Source organism: Leucoraja erinacea, chromosome 1 (assembly GCF_028641065.1).
Source record: "Leucoraja erinacea ecotype New England chromosome 1, Leri_hhj_1, whole genome shotgun sequence".
NCBI classification, from domain to species: domain Eukaryota; kingdom Metazoa; phylum Chordata; class Chondrichthyes; order Rajiformes; family Rajidae; genus Leucoraja; species Leucoraja erinaceus.
Genome location: NC_073377.1, coordinates 111,176,107 through 111,194,964, shown reverse-complemented (window position 1 = coordinate 111,194,964; position 18,858 = coordinate 111,176,107). Strand labels below are relative to the sequence as shown.

At 47.8% G+C, this 18,858-nt stretch overlaps 1 protein-coding gene across 1 annotated transcript in view; it reads left to right on the top strand.

Annotated features, from left to right (window-relative positions):
- Positions 1-18,858, top strand: part of bmpr1ba (bone morphogenetic protein receptor, type IBa) — a 405,420-nt gene that overhangs the window by 182,364 nt on the left and 204,198 nt on the right. Inside the window, exon 3 of the mRNA XM_055641394.1 lies at positions 8,524-8,640. The gene's annotated coding sequence lies outside the window, so the exon portion shown is untranslated. The remainder of the gene's footprint in view (positions 1-8,523; positions 8,641-18,858) is intronic.

The following is an 18,858-nucleotide window of genomic DNA, read 5'->3' as shown; positions in this document are numbered from 1 at the left end:
AAAAACGAGAAAGGCACAGTGGCACAGCGGTAGAGTTGCTGCCTTAGAGCGCCAGAGATCCCAGTTCGATCCTGACTATGGGTGCTGTCTGTACAGAGTTTGCACGTTCTCCATGTGACCGCGTGGGTTTTCCCCGGGTTCCTCCAGTTTCCTCCCACACTCTAAAAACGTGCAGGTTTGTAGGATAATTAGCTTCGGTAGGTTGTGCAATTGTCCCTAGTGTGTAGGATGTTGCTAGTGTACGAGTGATCAGTGGTCGGCGCGGATTCAGTGGGATGAAGGGCCTGTTTCCATGCTGTATCTCTAAAATAAACTAAACTAAACTAAATCAGCTCAATTGAACATCTAAAGCTGTTACATTGCACAGGTGGTGTTTAGATTAGTCCAGAAATTGGCATATAATTGCAAAAAACAAGATCTGGAAGCCTGTTTCATTCCTCAGCTCATGTCTCATGGACCTAAATCAAAATGAAAACAGCTTGAGACTTGTATGGACTCATCCTCAAAATTCGCAAACCATGTTTTCATAAAATTTACTTTGTGGCTTCACTGGTACTTTCTGCACAGACCAACGACAAACATTTCCTCTTTGCTAATTAAATATGGGGTCTGACTCTGGTCTCAATTAAATAAATCCAGGGTGGTTCATTTGATAGTTGCAACAGATGATGATTTTTTAAAATATACCTTCTGTGGAAACCGATTCTGCGCCAACCAGCGATCACCCTACATACTAGAGACAAGTTACAATTTTCTGTACGTCTTTGGAATGTGGGAGGAAACTGGAGCACCCCAAGAAAACAGGGAGAACGTACAAATTCGATTCAGACACCACCCACAATCAGGATTGAACACAGGCCTCTGGTGCTCACAGGAAGCAGCTCTACTGCTGCGCCACTGTGTCGCCTGGCTCTTAAACCTGGAGGCAACGGTTTTCAGACTCCTCTACTTTCTTACCAATGACAGGAGTGAAATGAGAGCATGGTGTGGGTTCTTGAAAATTCTCTAATTTCAAATGACTGCTGCATTTCTTTCCCCTCACCCTCTCTCCCCCCACCCTTCCACCCCCACCCCAGTTGTTCTGCTAGTTAGCACATGCAACTAGTTACCCCAGCCAACAATGACTCATTGTGGACTCCTGAGGTCATCTGTTGCCGCCCCTGGTTTGTTTTTAGCCTTTTGTATCTTTCAGTCTGAAGAAGGGTTCCGACCTGAAACATCACTTATTCTTTTTTTTCTATAGATGCTGCCTGACCCGCTGAGTAAAAAAAAATCTTCATTTTATGTCTATCTTGGGCCCTTGATAATGCTGACTGCCATTTTGAGGCAATGCTCCTGATAGATCCCTTCGATGGTGAGGAGGGTGAGCACCCCTGATGGACCAGGCAGGGTTTACCACATTTTGTAATGCCCTTCATTCCTGGGCGTTCAAGTAAATATGTTCTCTACCAATACACCTGTATTTGCCGACATATTGAATCTCCTCAATCACGAATGCCAGGATGGTTTTGCAAGATGCACTGTTCCAGCCCTCCCTCATGTTATGCAGGAACCTCATAGACCGTTGCTCACACCGTCCATCGGGCACCATATTTAGACTTAGTCACCAAGAATCATTGAATCCGAGAGTCATGGACTGATACAGCATGGAAACAAGCCCTTTGGTCCAACTTGCTCACACCGACCAACATGTCCCATCTACAATAGTCCCACTTGCCCACGTTTGGCCCATATCCCTCTAAACCTGTCCTATCCATGTACCCGTCTAAATGCGTCTTAAACGTTGTGATAATCCCAGCCTCAACTACCTCCTCTGGAAGCTCGTTCCATACACCCACCACCTTTTGTGTGAAAATGTAACCCCTCAGGTTCCTATTAAATCTTTCCTCCTTCACCTTAAACCTATGTCCTCTGGTTCTTGATTCCTTCACTATGAGCAAGAGACTGTGCATTCACCCGGTCTTTTCCTCTCATGATTACATACACCTCTTTAAGATGATTCTTCGTCCTCCTGTGCTCCTAGGAATAAAGTTCCAGCCAAGGAGACAAGGAGAACATTCAGACTCTTTCTCACCTGTGTTTGTTTTGTGTTCTGGTAGCAGAGCCAATGCACCCTTGAACCACAGTGAACTTGACACAACATCTACCATAGAAGGTAAACACAGCTGTTGGTTGACCAGCCATGTTCCTTGGTCCACACCGCTCACCGCTGGCTGGAGGTTTCAAGTCATTTACCCTCCATCTTCAATCACCCCACACTTTCCATCACCTATTTTGGTCCCAACTTTAAAAATCATTTACAGCAACCAAAATAGATAAAGTACATACACAGTCTTTCTCCTAGAGTAAGGGAATCAAGAACTAAAGGGCATAGGTTTGAGGTGAGAAATCTAACAGGAACCCGAGGAGCAACTTTACACACAGAGGGTGGTAGGTATGAGCTGCCAAAGGAGATAGTTGAGGCAGGTACAATAACAACATTTAGATCGAACGTAGAAAAAAGGGCAGTACTGCACAGGGACAGGCCATTCGGCCCACAATGTTTGTGCTGAACATGATGCTGTTAAACTTACCTCATTTGTCTGTACATGATCCATATCCCTCCATTCCCTGCACTTCCATGTGTCTATCTAAAAACCTTTTAGCCACCACCATCGCATCTGCTTCCACCACCACCCCTGCCAGTGTATTCCAGGCCCCCAGCTCTCTGTGTAAAAACTTGCCCCGCACATCCCCTTTAAAATTTCCGCCTCTCACCTTATATCTATGACCTTTAATGTTGAACATTTCCACTCCACAAAAAAGATTCTAACAGTCAAATACATTTAAAAGACAGTAGGACAGGTACATGGATAGCAAAGGTTGAGAGGGATACATGCTAAATGCTGGCAAATGGGACTATTTTGGTTGGCATGCAGGTTGGACCGAAGGGCCTGATTCTGTGCCGTATGACTTTATAATTCTCTGTGATTCTGAGATCCCAATTTTTAAATAAGATAGACTAAAATTGTTGGGATAACTCAGCGGGTCAGGCAGCATCTCTGGAGAAGAGGATTAGGTGATGTTTCGGGTCGGAACCCTTCTCCAGGCTGAAGGGTGGGTGGGGACTGGATGTAGGAAAAGGCCAGAACAAAACAGGGCCTGCAACAGATGACCAAGGAAGCCCTTAATGGCCAATTAATGGCCGAGGAAGAGGTGATAACAAAGGGAAACAGGGATGTGAATAGTGGAACTAGTGGGATGACCAGGGGGGGGGGGGGGGGGGGGGGGGGGGGGGGGGGGGGACGAGAGGGAATGCTGGGGTTCCCAAATTTTAAATATGTGTTTGACTTTTATCTGCTCTTGGTTGCAGCCGTGTTGTCGAGATTGAGCTTCAATATTGGCACCCACCCGTGCAGATTTCCAATTTGTACGAGTTTCTTGGGCCCTCCCACATCGCTCAGTCCACAGCAATCCAATATATTTCTTTCCCTCTTATCTTGGTGATACAGTAACCCAAAACTGGCAAAAGCAAACTATGTATTCAGTAATCAAGCTGTTAGTGTTGTACAGAGGAGTCAAGTTTCCAATTGCACTGTTTAAAGGTGTTGCACTCAAGTGAACTCCTCACAGTGCCTCTCATTGATGTTTGGAGTGAAGTATACAGCCAGAGAATTAAGCACTAAATCTATCACAGGAGCATTGTTTAATGAAAATTACTGCTGAGTCTCACAAGATTGTGCTCAAAGGGCCGAATGGCCTACTCCTGCACCTATTTTCTATGTTTCTATGTTTCTATTAGTTTTAATTTAATTTAGAGATACAGTGCGGAAACTGGCCCTTCGGCCCACTAAGTCCACGCCGACCAACGATCACCCCGTAGATTTACACTATCCTACACTCTGGGGACAGTTGCCAATTTTGTGCCAAAGCCAATTAACCTACAAACCTGCACATCTTTAGAGTGTAGGAGGTAACCAGAATACCCGGAGAAAACCCACGCGGTCACAGGGAGAACGTACAAACAGCACCCACAGTTTGGATTGAACGCGGGTCTCTGGCACTGTAATGCCCCTGTCTCACTTAGGAATCCTGAACGGAAACCTCTGGAGACTTTGCGCCCCACCCAAGGTTTCCGTGCGGTGCCCGGGGGTTGCAGGTGGTTGCCGGAGGTTGCAGGTAGTGGAAGCTGGTAGGGAGACTGACAAAAACCTCCGGGAACCGCACGGAAATCTTGGGTGGGGCGCAAAGTCTCCAGAGGTTTCCGTTCAGGTTTCCTAAGTGGGACAGGGGCATTAGGCAGCAGCTATACCGCTGTGACACCATGGCAAAATTTAAATTGGCTGAGAGGCATGATCACATTGAATGGTGGTGCTGGCTCAAAGGGCCGAATGGCCTACTCCTTCATCTATTGTCTATTGGTAGTTTCAAGCAACTTAAAGGAGGACACATAGGCAGTCATGGAGTCATACAGCATGGAATGCCCACGCCGACCAATATGTCCCACCGACATATTTTACCTGCCTGCATTTGGCCCATATCCCTCAAAACCTATCCTATCCATGTACCTATCCAAATATTTCATAAACATTGCAATAGTACCTGCCTCAACTACCTCCTACTGCATCTCGATCCATTCACCTGTGTAAAAAAGTTGCCCATCAGGGTCCTATTAAATATTTCGCCTATTTAAACCTATGTCCTCTGGTTCTCGATTCCCCTACTCTGGGCAAGAGACTCTGCATGTTTACCCAATCTATTCCTTTCATGATTTTGTGCACCTCTATAAGATCACCCCTCATCCTCCTGTGCTCCAAGAGAGGCGAGGAGGTTTAAAGCCCTGTCCCACTGTACGAGTTCATTCCAAAAGCTCTCCCGAGTTTAAAAAAAAATCAAAGTCGTGGTAAGCACGGAGAATGAACGTAGCGGTTACATCAGAGCTCGGGGACGTTTCTTAGCGCTAATGGCAGGTAAGCACGGGAAGACTCGTGAAGATATTTCAACATGTTGAAAAATGTCCACGAGAGCCCTGAGTACCGATGAGTGGCCATTACCGTAAATCTCCGAGTTCAGGGCAAACTCGCGAGAGCTCTTGGAATTAACTTGTACCATGGGACAGGGCTTTTAGGGAGTGGGTAATATCAGGAAGATCAGGCTGTTATTCAGCGATTTCAGAGGATTAAAGGACTGGAGGAAGGATAACACTGTTAAAGGGATTTGCATAAAACTGGTGAGTATATGGAACGCGCTGCCAGAGGAGGTGGTTGAGTCACGTATTAGAATAACATTTAAAAGACATTTGGACACTCGCACTGTCCTACACACTAGAGACATATTTTTACAGAAGCCAATTAATCTACAATTCTGAGTTCATCTAAGGCCTACAGACTTAGTTCTAACCTGTACATAGAACATAGAACAGTATAGCTCAGGACAGAGCCTGCAATGTTTGTGTTGAACAAGATGCCACATTAATCTCCTCTGACTGCAGATAACCCATATCCCTCCATTCGCTACATATTCATATGCCATCTAAAAGCCTGTTAAACACCTCGATCGTATCTGCCTCCACCACCACCCCCTGGCAGCGTGTTGCAGAAACCCATCACTCTTTGTGTGATGAAACCTGTTCCGTGCATCTCCTTGAAACATCCGCCACTGTCCTTTCATGCCCTCCGGCCTTTCACATTTCCATCTCGGGGAAAAAGTCCCCGACTATCTACCCTATCTATACCGCTCTTGAAACATAGAACAGTGCAACCCAGGAACGGACCCTTCAGCCCACAATGCCCATGCCGAACATGATGCCTGTAGATGGGCTTTACATGAAGATCCATGTTTCCACATCTTCTCCGGTCATTATAGATGTGGCAGAGATCCGGGTTCGATCACGACTGCGGACGCTGCACGGAGTGTGGTTTGTACATTCTTCCTGTAACCGCGTGGGTTTCTCCGGGTGCTCCGGTTTCCACCCACACTCCTAAGACGTACAGACTAATTGGTTTCAGTAAATATTGTAAATTATCCCTAGTGTGTAGGATAGTGCTAGTGATCGCTGGTCGGCATGCTCAGTGGGCTGAAGGGCCTGTTTCCACGCTGTAACTCTAAAGTCTAAAGTAAAAATATACAGCTCACTCACTCACAATGCTTTGTGTGACAGCAAGCACACAATCAATACGTTGCCCGCGTATCCCTTTGCATCTTTCAAAGAGCAAAGTTATAGGACTCGAGAGAGAGAGTCTGATACTATCCTTGACCTGATTCCTTCACGAGCGTAAAATAAAATTTAAATACCCGAGAGATAAATGGAAGCATTTAGTCTTTGGTGGGAACATCCTTTGATTTACCGCTGTACAAATATTCTGCGAAATGTGTTAAAGACTTGCCTTTGTAGTTGTCCAGTTTCCATCGCTTCAATCACTAGAATGAAAGTAATTTCAGGGTTAGTTTAATTTAGTTTAGTTTATTGTCACGTGTACTGAGGCACAGTGAAAAGCTTCTGTTGAGTGCAGTCAAGTCAGCAGAAATACTAAACATGATTACAATCGAGCCGTCCACAGTGTACAGGAGGGTCTCCAGTGAAGTGAATAACAGTTCAGGACCACTCTCTAGTTGTTGGTAGGATTGCTCAGTTGCCTGATAACAGCTGGGAAGAAAATTAATTACTAAGTTTTTTGTACAGGACTTGAGGAACAGTTGATGGAGTTTGATATAGAATATAAAATTATGAATAATAATATTCAACAACAACAAACTGGGGGTGGAGTTTGTACATTCTCCCCGTGAACGCGTTGGTTTCCACCGGGTATTCGTGTTTCGTCCAACACTCCAAACACGTACAGGGTTGTAGGTTAACTGACTTCTGTACATTGCCCCAAGTGTGTCGAATAGAACTAATGTATGGGTGTTTGTTGGTTGGCACGGACTCAATGGGCCAAAGGGCCTGTTTCCATGCTGGATTTCCAAAACTATAACTAAACCCAAACTACAATGCTGAGAACTATATTCCGCATTCTGTATCTTCCCCTTTGCTCTGCCCACTGCACACGAGATTTACTTGATTGGTTACGGTATCTGTTTGGATAGCATGCAAAACAAAGCTTTTCACTGTACCTCGGTACACGTGATAATAATAAGCCTAAAACTAATCACTCCAAGGTGATCGCTAGTCGGTGTGGACTCGGTGGGGCCGAGGGCAGAGAGAGAAGGGGGAGTCAACTGAGAGAGAGAGAGAGAGAGAGAGAGAGAGAGAGAGAGAGAGAGAGAGAGAGAGAGAGAGAGAGAGAGAGAGAGAGGTGGGGGGAGAGAGAGAGAGAGAGAGGTGAGAGAGGGAGGGGTGAGAGGGGTGAGGGTTGGGAGGGGGTGGGGTGTGGAGGGGGGAGGAAGAGGTGGGGGGAGGAGGGGGGAGAGGTCGGAAGGGAGGGGGAGAGGTGGGAGGAAGGGATGGGGGGTTGAGGGGGGGGAAAGAGAGTGGCGAAGTGGTGAGAGGAGAGGGGACGGGGGTGAGAGGGGGGAGGGTTGGGAGGGGGTGGGGTGAGACGGAGGAGGGTATGGATGGGAGGAGCGAACTTGCTGTGGGGGGACCTCCTGATCTGGGGAGAGGGAACGGGGGTGGGGTGAGGTGGGGGGAGATGGCAGGCGGGGGTGGGAGTCCAGCTGGGGGGGGGGCAAAGGCATTGTGACGTCAGCAGCTCAAGCGGCAATAATATTTTTAAATTAGTTTTGTAATCAATTTTATTCAAAATCTGGGGAAATAATTGACCAAGGAGTGGATTTCTGAACTCATAAGATAAATCCTTACCAAAATTGTAAAAATCTCCGTGTTTTTGGGTCTGGTTTTCGAGGAGAAACGTTGCGAACACAAAATGTCGTACACCCACACACACACAAAGTTTTAAACGTATATAGATATCCCAGATAGAACAATGACATCTAGTTTTTTTTTTTAGTTTTAGTACAGCGCAGAAACAGGCCTTTCAGCCCACCGGGTCCTCGCCGACCAGCAATCCCCTTGCATTAACACTATCCTACACACACTAGGGAAAATTCTTACATTTACAAGCCAAGTTACCAACATACCTGTACGTCATTGGAGTGGGAGGAAACCGAAGACCTCGGAGAAAACCCACGCGTTCACGGGGAGAACATATAGACTCTGTACTGACAACATCCGTAGTCAAAATTGAATCCCTCTCTCCCTCTCTCTCTCTCTCTCTCTCTCTCTCTCTCTCTCTCTCTCTCTCTCCCTCCCTCTCTGGTCACAGTGAAGCTGGCAGTGAAGCTGGCAATATTACTGGGCTCATCGTGCTGCTGTGTGTGATTCTGTTGCCCACAGCTGCGCAAGGGGCTGCGGGATCGAGCAGTGCCTCTCTGTGCTGATACCGCGGTGTACAATAACAGGGACCTGTGCCATGTGCTGAGGAGCAAGTGTTGGCGAGGTCAATATTTATAGATCAGTACACAGCCGCCTTCACCAGGAGAGCTGCCTGCTGACTCCCACCGCTGGAGTTTTACGTTCTAACTCAAGTCCTCTTCCCCCCACAGCTCTGAATGGTTGCGATGGTCTGTCTTCCCGTTCCTGAGTGACTGAATTGGAGGGAATTTCACAGAGTCTTTGACCAACGCAGCAGATTGGCAGCAGGCGGCCAGCAGAGTTGGCAGGTAAGAGTTTGACTTGCTACAACATGAAGGCTGTTGATTGCAACTTGTATCCAATGGAAGACTACGCCTGTGGCTCTAAGGTTTTGCCCTGTTGTGACAATAGACAATACAATAGACAATAGGTGCAGGAGTAGGCCATTCGGCCCTTTGTGCCAGACCTTTGCTGCTGAACTGAACTGAACATCCCATGTAGAATTTATTTCAAAGTCTGTATGTACTGCACCCTTTCATGTGTAGCGTAAAACACAGCCTGAATTTCTGTTTGGAGTTTTCATCTAGCTAGTACTGTCCTCATGGAGCCATTATCACTTGCCAGTCTTGTTATCTGGAAGTAAAGGCGTGATTTGTTTCCTCATTAACTCATTCAAAATCTAGCACTCATCATTTTAAAGCAAGTGTACTAAACAGCTTCTTCTTTTTACTCAAGTATTGTTCAGAGAAAAGTCAGACTGCCAGAGAGTCATACTGTATGTAAACAGGCCCTTCGGCCCAACTTGCCCACGCTGATCAACATGCCCCATCTACACTACTCCCATCTGCCTTCATTTGGCCCAAATCCCTCTAATCCTGTCTGAACCATGTACCTGTCCAAATGTTTCTTAAACTTTGCAATAGTACCTGCTTCAACTGCCTCTTCTGGCAGCTCGTTCCATACACCCACCACACTTAATGTGAAAATGTTACCTCTCAGATTCCCATTTAATCTTTTTCTCCTCACCTTAAACCTATGTCCCCTGTTTCTTGATTCACCTATTCTGGGCAAGAGATTCTGTGCATTTACCTGATTTAATCCTCACGATTTTGTAGACCACTATGAGATCACCCCTCATCCTCCTGCTCTCCAAGGAACAAGGTCCCAGCCTGCTCAACCTCTTCCATCAGCGCAGTCCCTTGAGTCCCGGCAACATCCCGGTATCCTTTGCAGCTTGACCACATCTGGTTGCCGTTATTGAAGTTAGGGGCAGAGATATTGTCCGTCACAAACCTTGCACACACACACACGCACACACACATTCTCATCGTGTGGATGCACCTTTGTACAAGTGATTATACAGTCACCCTAATTCCGTGCTTGTACCCGACCCACCCCTCCCTACCCCACATCACTTCACTTTGCTCTCATCTGCAGGCATATTACAGAGGGTGTTACTTGTATATCTGAACCCTTTCACCTCGGTAATCTCTGTGCATTGGCAGAGCCTTGGTGCATCTAAATATAGTGCATGAAAGCAGCATTGTTGTGCTCTGGAGTGAGTGAGTGAGGGAGATATCACTTTACAGGGACAGGTTAGAGCTGCCTATGTCAATTTCCACTTGGATGCCCTGGTTATGAGATAATGGCATTTCAGACGGTACTGTGGATAAGACTGGAGCAGGAAACGAGAGTCCCGACTGGCCTACGTGGATGAATTTTTACAAGCAGGTATAATTCAATAACGTCTGATCGGCACGGTGACGCAGCGGTAGAGTCGCTGCCTCACAGCATCAGAGACCCAGGTTCGACTTCTCCCGCCCGAGTTGCGGGGTTGAGGATGACCTGGAGCGGGGCCTTACATCGCCCGGCGCAGCTTTAAATGGCCGCGGGACTTGTTAGCGCCCGCCGGGGACTCCAATACCAAGACTCAGAGCGCGGCCTTGCATCACCCGGCGCGGCTTTATAATTGCCGCGGGACTTATTTACCATCGCCCGCCGGGGGCTTTGACTCTGACATCGGGAGGGGAACGAGGAGAGCAGGGGAGAGATAAGACTTTGCCTTCCATCACAGTGAGGAGGAGATTCACTGTGATGGATGTTTGTGTAAATTGTGTTGTGTCTTGGTTCTTCTTCTTGTGTGTATGACTGCAGAAACCACATTTCGTTTGAACCTCTGGGTTCAAATGACAACAAATAAATTGTAATAAATTGTATTGTATTGTATTGTATCGATCCTGACCACAGTTCCTGTACCGAGTTGGCACACGTGGGCGACATGGGTTTTCTCTGGGTGCCCCAGTTTCTTCCTACACTCCAAAGACGCAAAGATTTGTAGGTTAATTGGCTCCGGTAAAAATTGTAAATTGTCCTGAGCGTGTAGGATAATGCCAGTGTACCGGGTGATCACCGGTCAGCATGGCTCGCTGGGCCGAAGGGCCTGTTTCCATGCTGTATCGCTAAAATGTAAAGTCTCCAAATATTGGATGATCGTGTAATGCTCGGACTCTATTCCTTGGAGTGCAGGTGGATGAGGGGTGATCTTATAGTGGTGTACAAAATCATGAGAGGAATAGATTGGGTAAATGCACAGAGTCTCTTGCCCAGAGTAGGGGAATGGAGAACCAGAGGACAGAGGTTTAAAGTGAGAAGCGAAAGATTTAATAGGAACCTGATGGGCGCTTTTTTTTACACAAAGGGTGGTGAGTGTATAGAATGAACTGCTGGAGGAGATAGTTGAGGCAGGTACAATCACATCATTTAAGAAACATTTAGGCTGGTACTTGGATAGGATAGGTTTAGAGGGATATGGGCTAAATGCAGGTAGGTGGGACTAGTGTAGATTGGGCATGTTGGGCCGAAGGGCCTATTTTCCACGCCGTATAACTCTATCACTCTAACCTTGATTAACTACTTTGATATTATTTAACCTTAAGTCCATTTTCATTGGCACTTGTTGGCTCCATGCATATAGAAGCTATTTTACTCCACATTGCTACCTGGTACGGGAGAACTGTGTTATGCCCCTGTCCCACTTAGGAAACCTGAACGGAAACCTCTGGAGACTTTGCGCCCCACCCAAGGTTTCCGTGCGGTTCCCGGAGGTTTTTGTCAGTCTCCCGACCTGCTTCCACTACCTGCAACCTCCGGCAACCACCTACAACCTCCGGGAACCGCACGGAAACCTTGGGTGGGGCGCAAAGTCTCCAGAGGTTTCCGTTCAGGTTTCCTAAGTGGGACAGGGGTATAAAACATGAACTCAAGAATAGAACTAAATATAATTATGAGAGCCAGAGATAGGGTGTACAGTCAGAACCTTCTTGCCACGGTGGAAAAGACTAGAGACCGTTGTGTTAAGTAAAGAATGGCAAAGAGTAAAGGAGATGTGCGGGGCAAGTTTTTTTTTAACACAGAGGTCGGTGGTAGCCTGGAACGCGCTGCCAGGGGTAGAGTCAGATGTGATAATGGCATTTGGTCGCCTAATTATAGGAAGGATGTCAACACAATAGAGAGAGTACAGAGGAGATTTACTAGAATGTTGCCTGGATTTCAGCAACTAAGTTACAGAGAAAGGTTGGACAAGTTAGGTCTTTATTCTTTGGAGCGCAGAAGGTTAAGGAGGGACTTGATAGAGGTCTTTAAAATGATGAGAGGGATAGACAGAGTTGACATGGATAAGCTTTTCCCACTGAGAGTAGGGAAGATTCAAACAAGAGGACATGACTTGAGAATGAAGGGACAGAAGTTTAGGGGTGACATGAGGGGGAACTTCTTTACTCAGAGAGTGGTAGCTGTGTGGAATGAGCTTCCAGTGGAAGTGGTGGAGGCAGGTTTGATTTTATCATTTAATAAGAAATTGGATAGGTATATGGACGGGAAAGGAATGGAGGGTCATGATCTGAGTGCAGGTAGATGGGACTAGGGGAGAATAAGTGTTCGGCACAGACTAGAAGGGCCGAGATGGCCTGTTTTCCGTGCTGTAATTGTTATATGGTTATATTGTTATTTAAGAGGCTTTTGGATAGGCACATGGATATGCAGGGAATGGAATGATACTGATGACGTGCAGGCAGAGGAGATTAATTTTAATAACATCATGTTCGATATGGACATTGTGGGCAGCAGGGACACACTAGGGACAATTTACTGAAGCCAATTAACCTACAAACCTGCACGTCTTTGGCGTGTGGGAGGAAACCAGATCACCTGGGGAAAAGGTGATCTCGGGGAGAACGTACAAACTCTGTACAGACAGCACCCATAGTCAGGATTGAACCCAGGTCTCCGGTGCTGTAAGCAACAGCTCTACCGCTGCAACACTGTGCCGCCCCTGAGGCAGTGAGGAGAAAGAGGGCGTCTGAATGAAAGGGTTGACTTTAAGCTGCTGACGACACAAATAGATGAAGTGTCACTGCGTTACCTGCTGCATTGTTGGGAGTCTTGTCGAGTTTTGGAATCCAGGGCCCGCTGGGCTTTGCTGCAAGGTCAGTAACTGGAAGGGAAACAGGTGCAGGCAGAAAGCAGATCATTATTTTTAGTATTCATTTGCGGGAGACGAGGCTTAGTGGAAAGGCCAGCAATTATCACCCGTATCTCAATCGACAGAGCTGGCAGAGAAGGCAACGCTTGCTCATTCAGGTTCATCGAGCTGAACATTCATTGGACTTGTGTAATCCAAAGGGGTTTTTATCGGAATTGGAGTCTCTAATACTGACAGTCAAGGTTAAGATTCATAGTCACAATCATGAAGTATGGAAACAGGCCCTTCGCCACTGACCAACATGTCCTATCTACACTAGTCCCACCTGCTGCGTTTTGGCCCGTATCCCTCTAAACCTGTCCTATCCATGTACCTGTCTAAATGTTTCTTAAATGTTGCAATAGTCCCTGCCTCAACTACCTCCTCTGGCAACTCGTTCCATACACACACACCACCCTTTTTTGTGTAAACGTTATCCCTCAGACTACGATTAAATCTTTCCTCCTTCACCTCCCCATGGGCAGGAGACTGTTTATTGGCTCGCTTGTATACAAAGTCGAGGTGTGCAATATCACGAGAGGAACAGAGTCTCTTTGCCAGAGTAGGGGAATGAAGAACGAGAGGACATTGGATTCGCGTGAGGGGGGGCGGGATGTGGGAGGAAACCGGAGGACCTGGAGGAATCCAACGCGGTCACAGGGAGAACGTGCAAACTCTACCCAGACAGCACCTGTGGTCAGGGTCGAACTCAGTCTTTTAAATATTGTTTTTGTACCTTCCTCGACTACTTCTCTGGCAGCGCTTCCCGGCGGTGGCGATGCCTCACGAGTCGACGAGAGCGTGGGGGGAACCGCCGTGAGGGAGGGAGGGGAAGAACAATGGACAATAGGGGGACAAAGGACAATGGGGACCTGGTGTGGGGGAACTATTGGCGAACACACACACAGAGAAGGGGCAGCCGGCGTGCTTTGTAACTTTGTCAGTGCCTTAGGTGGCTGCTATTTGTCTACATTGTGTATGCCAGGAAATAATCTCACTGTGCCTAGTCACATGTGACTATAAAGTATTCCTTCCTATTCCATTTACCTGTGTGTAAAAATGTTGCTCCTCTGGTTCCTATTGCATCTTTCCACCCTTACCTTAAACATATGTCCTCTGTTCTTGATTCCACGACTCTGGATAAAAGACTCTGTGCATTCTCCCTATTAATTCCTCTCATGATTTTATACACCTCTATAACATCACCCCTCAGCCTCCTGCGCTCCAAGGAACAGGAAGGGCCTGTCCCACGAGCTTGCGACCTGCATGCGGCAAGCGCGACCAAACCGGAAGCGGGGGCCGCGCGGAGGTTGAGTGATCCCCGTAATTGGCCGGTCCCACCAGCATGCGCCTGCATTTGGCGAGCGCGACCAAACTGGAAGCGGGGGCAGCGCGGAGGTCGAGTGAGTGACGTGAAGTTCGAGCGAAGTCCTCGGGATGTTCGCGCGTGACATATACGGCATCAAGATGCTGCGTACGGCGTCGAGATGCTGCATATATGCCCGTCGAGGCGGGTGCGTACGGCTTTGAGGCGGCTGCGGGCCGGCGGGCCGTTGCCGCGCGGAATTTTTGAACACGGTCAGTTTTTCGGAGCCCCGCGCGATGTCTGGAACAGCCCCGCACAATTCCATACGGCTCCGGCAATCGAAGTGGGACTGGCCCCGCGAGGCCGTACGGCTCAAGCGACCACGTTAGGTCGCGCTTGCCGCATGGAGTCGCATGCTTGTGGGACAGGCCCTAGAGGCTCAGCCTGCCTATGGCTCCCACTGGTTCAGAACCTCGAGTCCTACATGACCATAAATGTGGAAAACAATCTAACCACAAGCTGGCGAGGCGGTTTATTCTTCCCACAGCATTATAACCACATTGTGCCGTGGTATTGTTGTGATTCAGCTCTTCTGATAGAAGACCTGAAAATTGTAACTTAAAAGGTCAAGCTGCAGTTGTTGGGAACCGCACGCTAGCTGGCATGTGGTGACTGAGGAGTTACACCAGGAAACTGCCAGTTGCGCAGGGTTAGAGTTACGAGGAGAGAGAGTAAGGGGAGGGGAAACAAACGCAGGCAGGATTTAACCGAGGTGTGTGAAATTAGGAAATGCTGAGATAAGGCAGCCGTAAAGGACTGCAGAGTGGCCAGTCATCAGGACATACATTTACGTTAAATGGTCACGGTGGCGCAGCGGTAAAGTTTTGCCTAACAGCGAATGCAGCGCCGGAGACCCGGGTTCAATCCCGACTACGGGTGCTGTCTGTACGGAGTTTGTATGTTCTCCTCGTGACCTGCGTGGGTTTTCTCCGAGATCTTCGGTTTCCTCCCACACTCCAAGAACGAACAAGTTTGTAGGTTAATTGGCTTGGTAAATGTAAAAAATGTGCCTAGTGGGTATAGGATTGTGTTAATGCTGGTTGGCACAGACCCGGTGGGATGAAGGGCCTGTTTCCGCGCTGTATCACTAAACTAAACTAGTTGAAGTGAGTGGAGAAAAATATTATGGGGTCTGGAACTCAATCTGTTTCTCCTCTCCCCTATCTCTCCCTCTTTCTGCCCCTCCCTCTTCTTCCCTCTTTCTCTCTCATTCTTTCCTCTTTCTCCCTTTCTACCTTTCTCCCTCCCTCTCTCTCTATTGCTCCCTCCCTCCTTCCTCAATCCCTGTCTCCCTCTCCCTCTCCCTCCCCCCCCCTATTTCTCTCCCCCCTCCACCCTATTTTTCTCTTCATCGCCTCCTTCTCTCCCTCCTTTTTCTCTATCCCTCCTTTCTCTCCCTTCCTTCCTCCCTCCCTCTTCCTTCCTCCCTCCCTCTTCCTTCCTCACTCTCCCTGCCCCCCCCCTCTCTCTTCTGTTTTCTCTCTCCTCTTCTCTTTCCCTCTCCCCCTCTCTCATCCTTCCTTTCCTAACCCCTTCTATCCCTCTCCCTCTCCCCTCACCCTCTCTCCCTCCACTCTATTTTCTCTTTACCTCTCGTCTTTGTCCCCCAATTTCTTCCACCTCCCTTTCCTCTCTTTCTCTCCCTCGTTCTTCTATCTTTCTCCCTCTTTCTTGCTCCCCCTCTTCCTCTCTCCATCGCTCTCCCTCCTCCTTCTCCTCTCCTCCCTCCTCCTCCTCCCTCCCCTCTCATTCTCCCCCTCCCCCTCCCATTTTTCTTCCTATCTCTCTCTCTCCTCCTCCTTCTCCTCATCCTCCCTCCTCCTCCTCCCCCCCCTCATTCTCCCCCTCTTCCCTCCCATTTTCATTTCTCCTCTCCCTCTTCTCCTCCTCCTCCCATTTTCATTTCTCCCTCTCCCTCCTTCTCCTCCTCCTCCCTCCCCTCCTTCCACCCTCCCCTTTCATTCTCCCCCTCTCCTTTTCCTTTCTCCCTTTCCCTCTCTCTCCCCCTTCTCCTACTCTCTTCTTCCTCCCTCCCCCTCTCATTCTCTCCCCGTCCCACCCCCTTTCCTTTCTCCCTCTCCGTCCCTGTTTCTTTCTCCTTTTTCCTCCCCATCCCCTCTTATTCTCTCCCTCCTTCCTCTCTCGTTCTCTCTCTATCTCCTTCTTCTCACCCTCCCTCGTTCCTCACCACTTCTGCCTGCCTTTCATCTGATCCACATTTCCAATTCCCATGCAGGTGGCCAGTTGGTTCTAGGCTTGGGCTGAGGTCCCTGCCCCAGACTCTGGTCTGCAGCGTGGGTATTGCTCCCTCGATGCCACGTTAGGAACAGTCGCCAGCTATGCTGGATAAAAGACCTCTTTCTGGTGTCCCAGGTGGACCAGCTCTTGGGAGTCACCAGTGACATTTATGCCCCCGTCCCACTTAGGAAACCTGAACGGAAACCTCTGGAGCCTTTGCGCCCCACCCAAGGTTTCCGTGCGGTTCCCGGAGGTTTTTTGTCAGTCTCCCTACCTGCTTCCACTACCTGCAACCTCCGGCAACCACCTGCAACCTCCGGGAACCGCACGGAAACCTTGGGTGGGGCGCAAAGTCTCCAGAGGTTTCCGTTCAGGTTTCCTAAGTGGGACAGGGGCATTAGGCTGTAAAAACTGTCGGCTTCTGGTGGAGGTGAAAGCACTAACCGTTATTCCCTGCAGCCTGTATTTTTACACTGTGGACGGCCTGACTGTAATCATGCATAGTCTTTCCGCTGACTAGATAGCTCTCAAAAACAAAGCTTTTCACTGTACCTCAGTACACATGACAATAAACTAAACTAAGCTAAACTAAGCACCTTTTAATTTAGTTGAATATTGTCACATGTACCGAGATACAGTGAAAAGCTTCGTCTTTGCGTTCTATCCAGTAAAAATCAAAATAGAGCCGTCCACACTGCATAAGTAAAGGATAAAAGGTACGACATTTAGTGCAAAGATATAACATTGAATAAAGTCCAATCAAAGATAGTTCAAAGGTCTCCAGTGAGTGATGTCATGACCACATTCTAGTTGTTGGTTGGATGGTTCAGTTGCCTGATAACAGCTGGGAAGAACCTGTCCCTGAATCTGGAGGGTGCATTTTCACATTTCTGTGCCTCTTGCTTGATGGGAGAGGGGAGGAGGGGGTGACTGGGGTGAGACTTAATAATATTGGATGAATATATTTGTGCATCTGTGCTGTCAACTGTTTATGGGATGGAGGTTTTTTGTTTTTGTTTTGTTTTGTTTTTTTGTTTATTTTATTAGAAGTTAATACAGTACAAAACAGTACAGTGGAACCTAATTTTAGGTGCCAGCTATGTAATACCATAATCCATTCTATGTACAACCTCTAGTTTTATGTTATGAGAAGGAAAGGGATGGAGGGTATTTATGCTACTCCCTCCTGTCATGTTGCATAATCCCTGATAAGTATGTTGTGTAATGTTCATAAATTCATAGGAGCAGAATTAGGCCATTCGGCCCATTGCGTCTTCTCCACCATTCAGTCAAGGCTGATCTATCTTTTCCTCTCAACCCCATTCTCTGGCCTTCTCCCCATAACCCGTATCCTGAATGAGTGGAGCTTGCTGCCTCGTGACTGTGAGGCAGCTGTCAATCACAGCTGTAGCCTCTGTTTTTAATTCTGGATCTACTCATTGCTGCTTCCTTCCTGAGGTATTTGAAGTCCCTCCATTCCACACAACCATCTTGATTTCCCTTTGACCGTCTTTGCTGTCACCTGCTGTGTGAAATAAAACCCATAAGTGCAACAGCTAACAACATACTTTGACAAACCATGACGGGTTGTAATAACTAAGGCATCATTATTGGGATTTACTTGGCTTTAGAGATACAGCACGGAAACAGGCCACCAATTCTGCACCGACCAGCGAATACCCCGTACACTAGCACTATCCTACACACTCTGGCCCCATTCTCTTCTCCCTGTATATGCTCCCCTTAGGCCAAGTCATTAAAGGCACGGCATTTCCTTCTATTGATCTGTGACAAATAAACTTAACTTGACTTGACTTGACATTGCTACGCAGACGATACACAACTCTATCTCCCCCTGAAGCCCAAAAACTAATCAAATCTACTTTTCCCAGCTGCCTCGAGGATATAAAGTGCTGGATGGCCCAGAACTTCCTCCAACTAAATGAGAGTAACTCTGAGGTCATCCTTCTCGGCCCCTCGGACTCAATCAAAATGATAGCAGGCAGTCTTGGAAGCCTTACCCCACTACTCAAACCTCACGTCAAAAACCTCGGCGTGATATTTGACTCAGCACTGAAATTTGACAAACAAGTCAATGCCGTGGTAAAAGCTAGCTTCTTTCAGCTTCGGACGATAGCTAAAATAAAACAATTCCTCCACTTTGATGACCTGGAAAAGATCATCCACACATTTATCTCCTCCCGCCTAGATTACTGCAACTCTCTTTACACTGGCATCAGCCAATCTTCCCTGTCCCGCCTGCAACTGGTCCAAAACGCCGCAGCGATACTCCTGACGGGCACCCGAAAAAGGGACCACATCACCCCGATCCTGGCCTCTCTCCACTGGCTCCCTGTGTGGTTCCATATACATTTCAAGACCCTCCTCTATGTCTACAAAGCC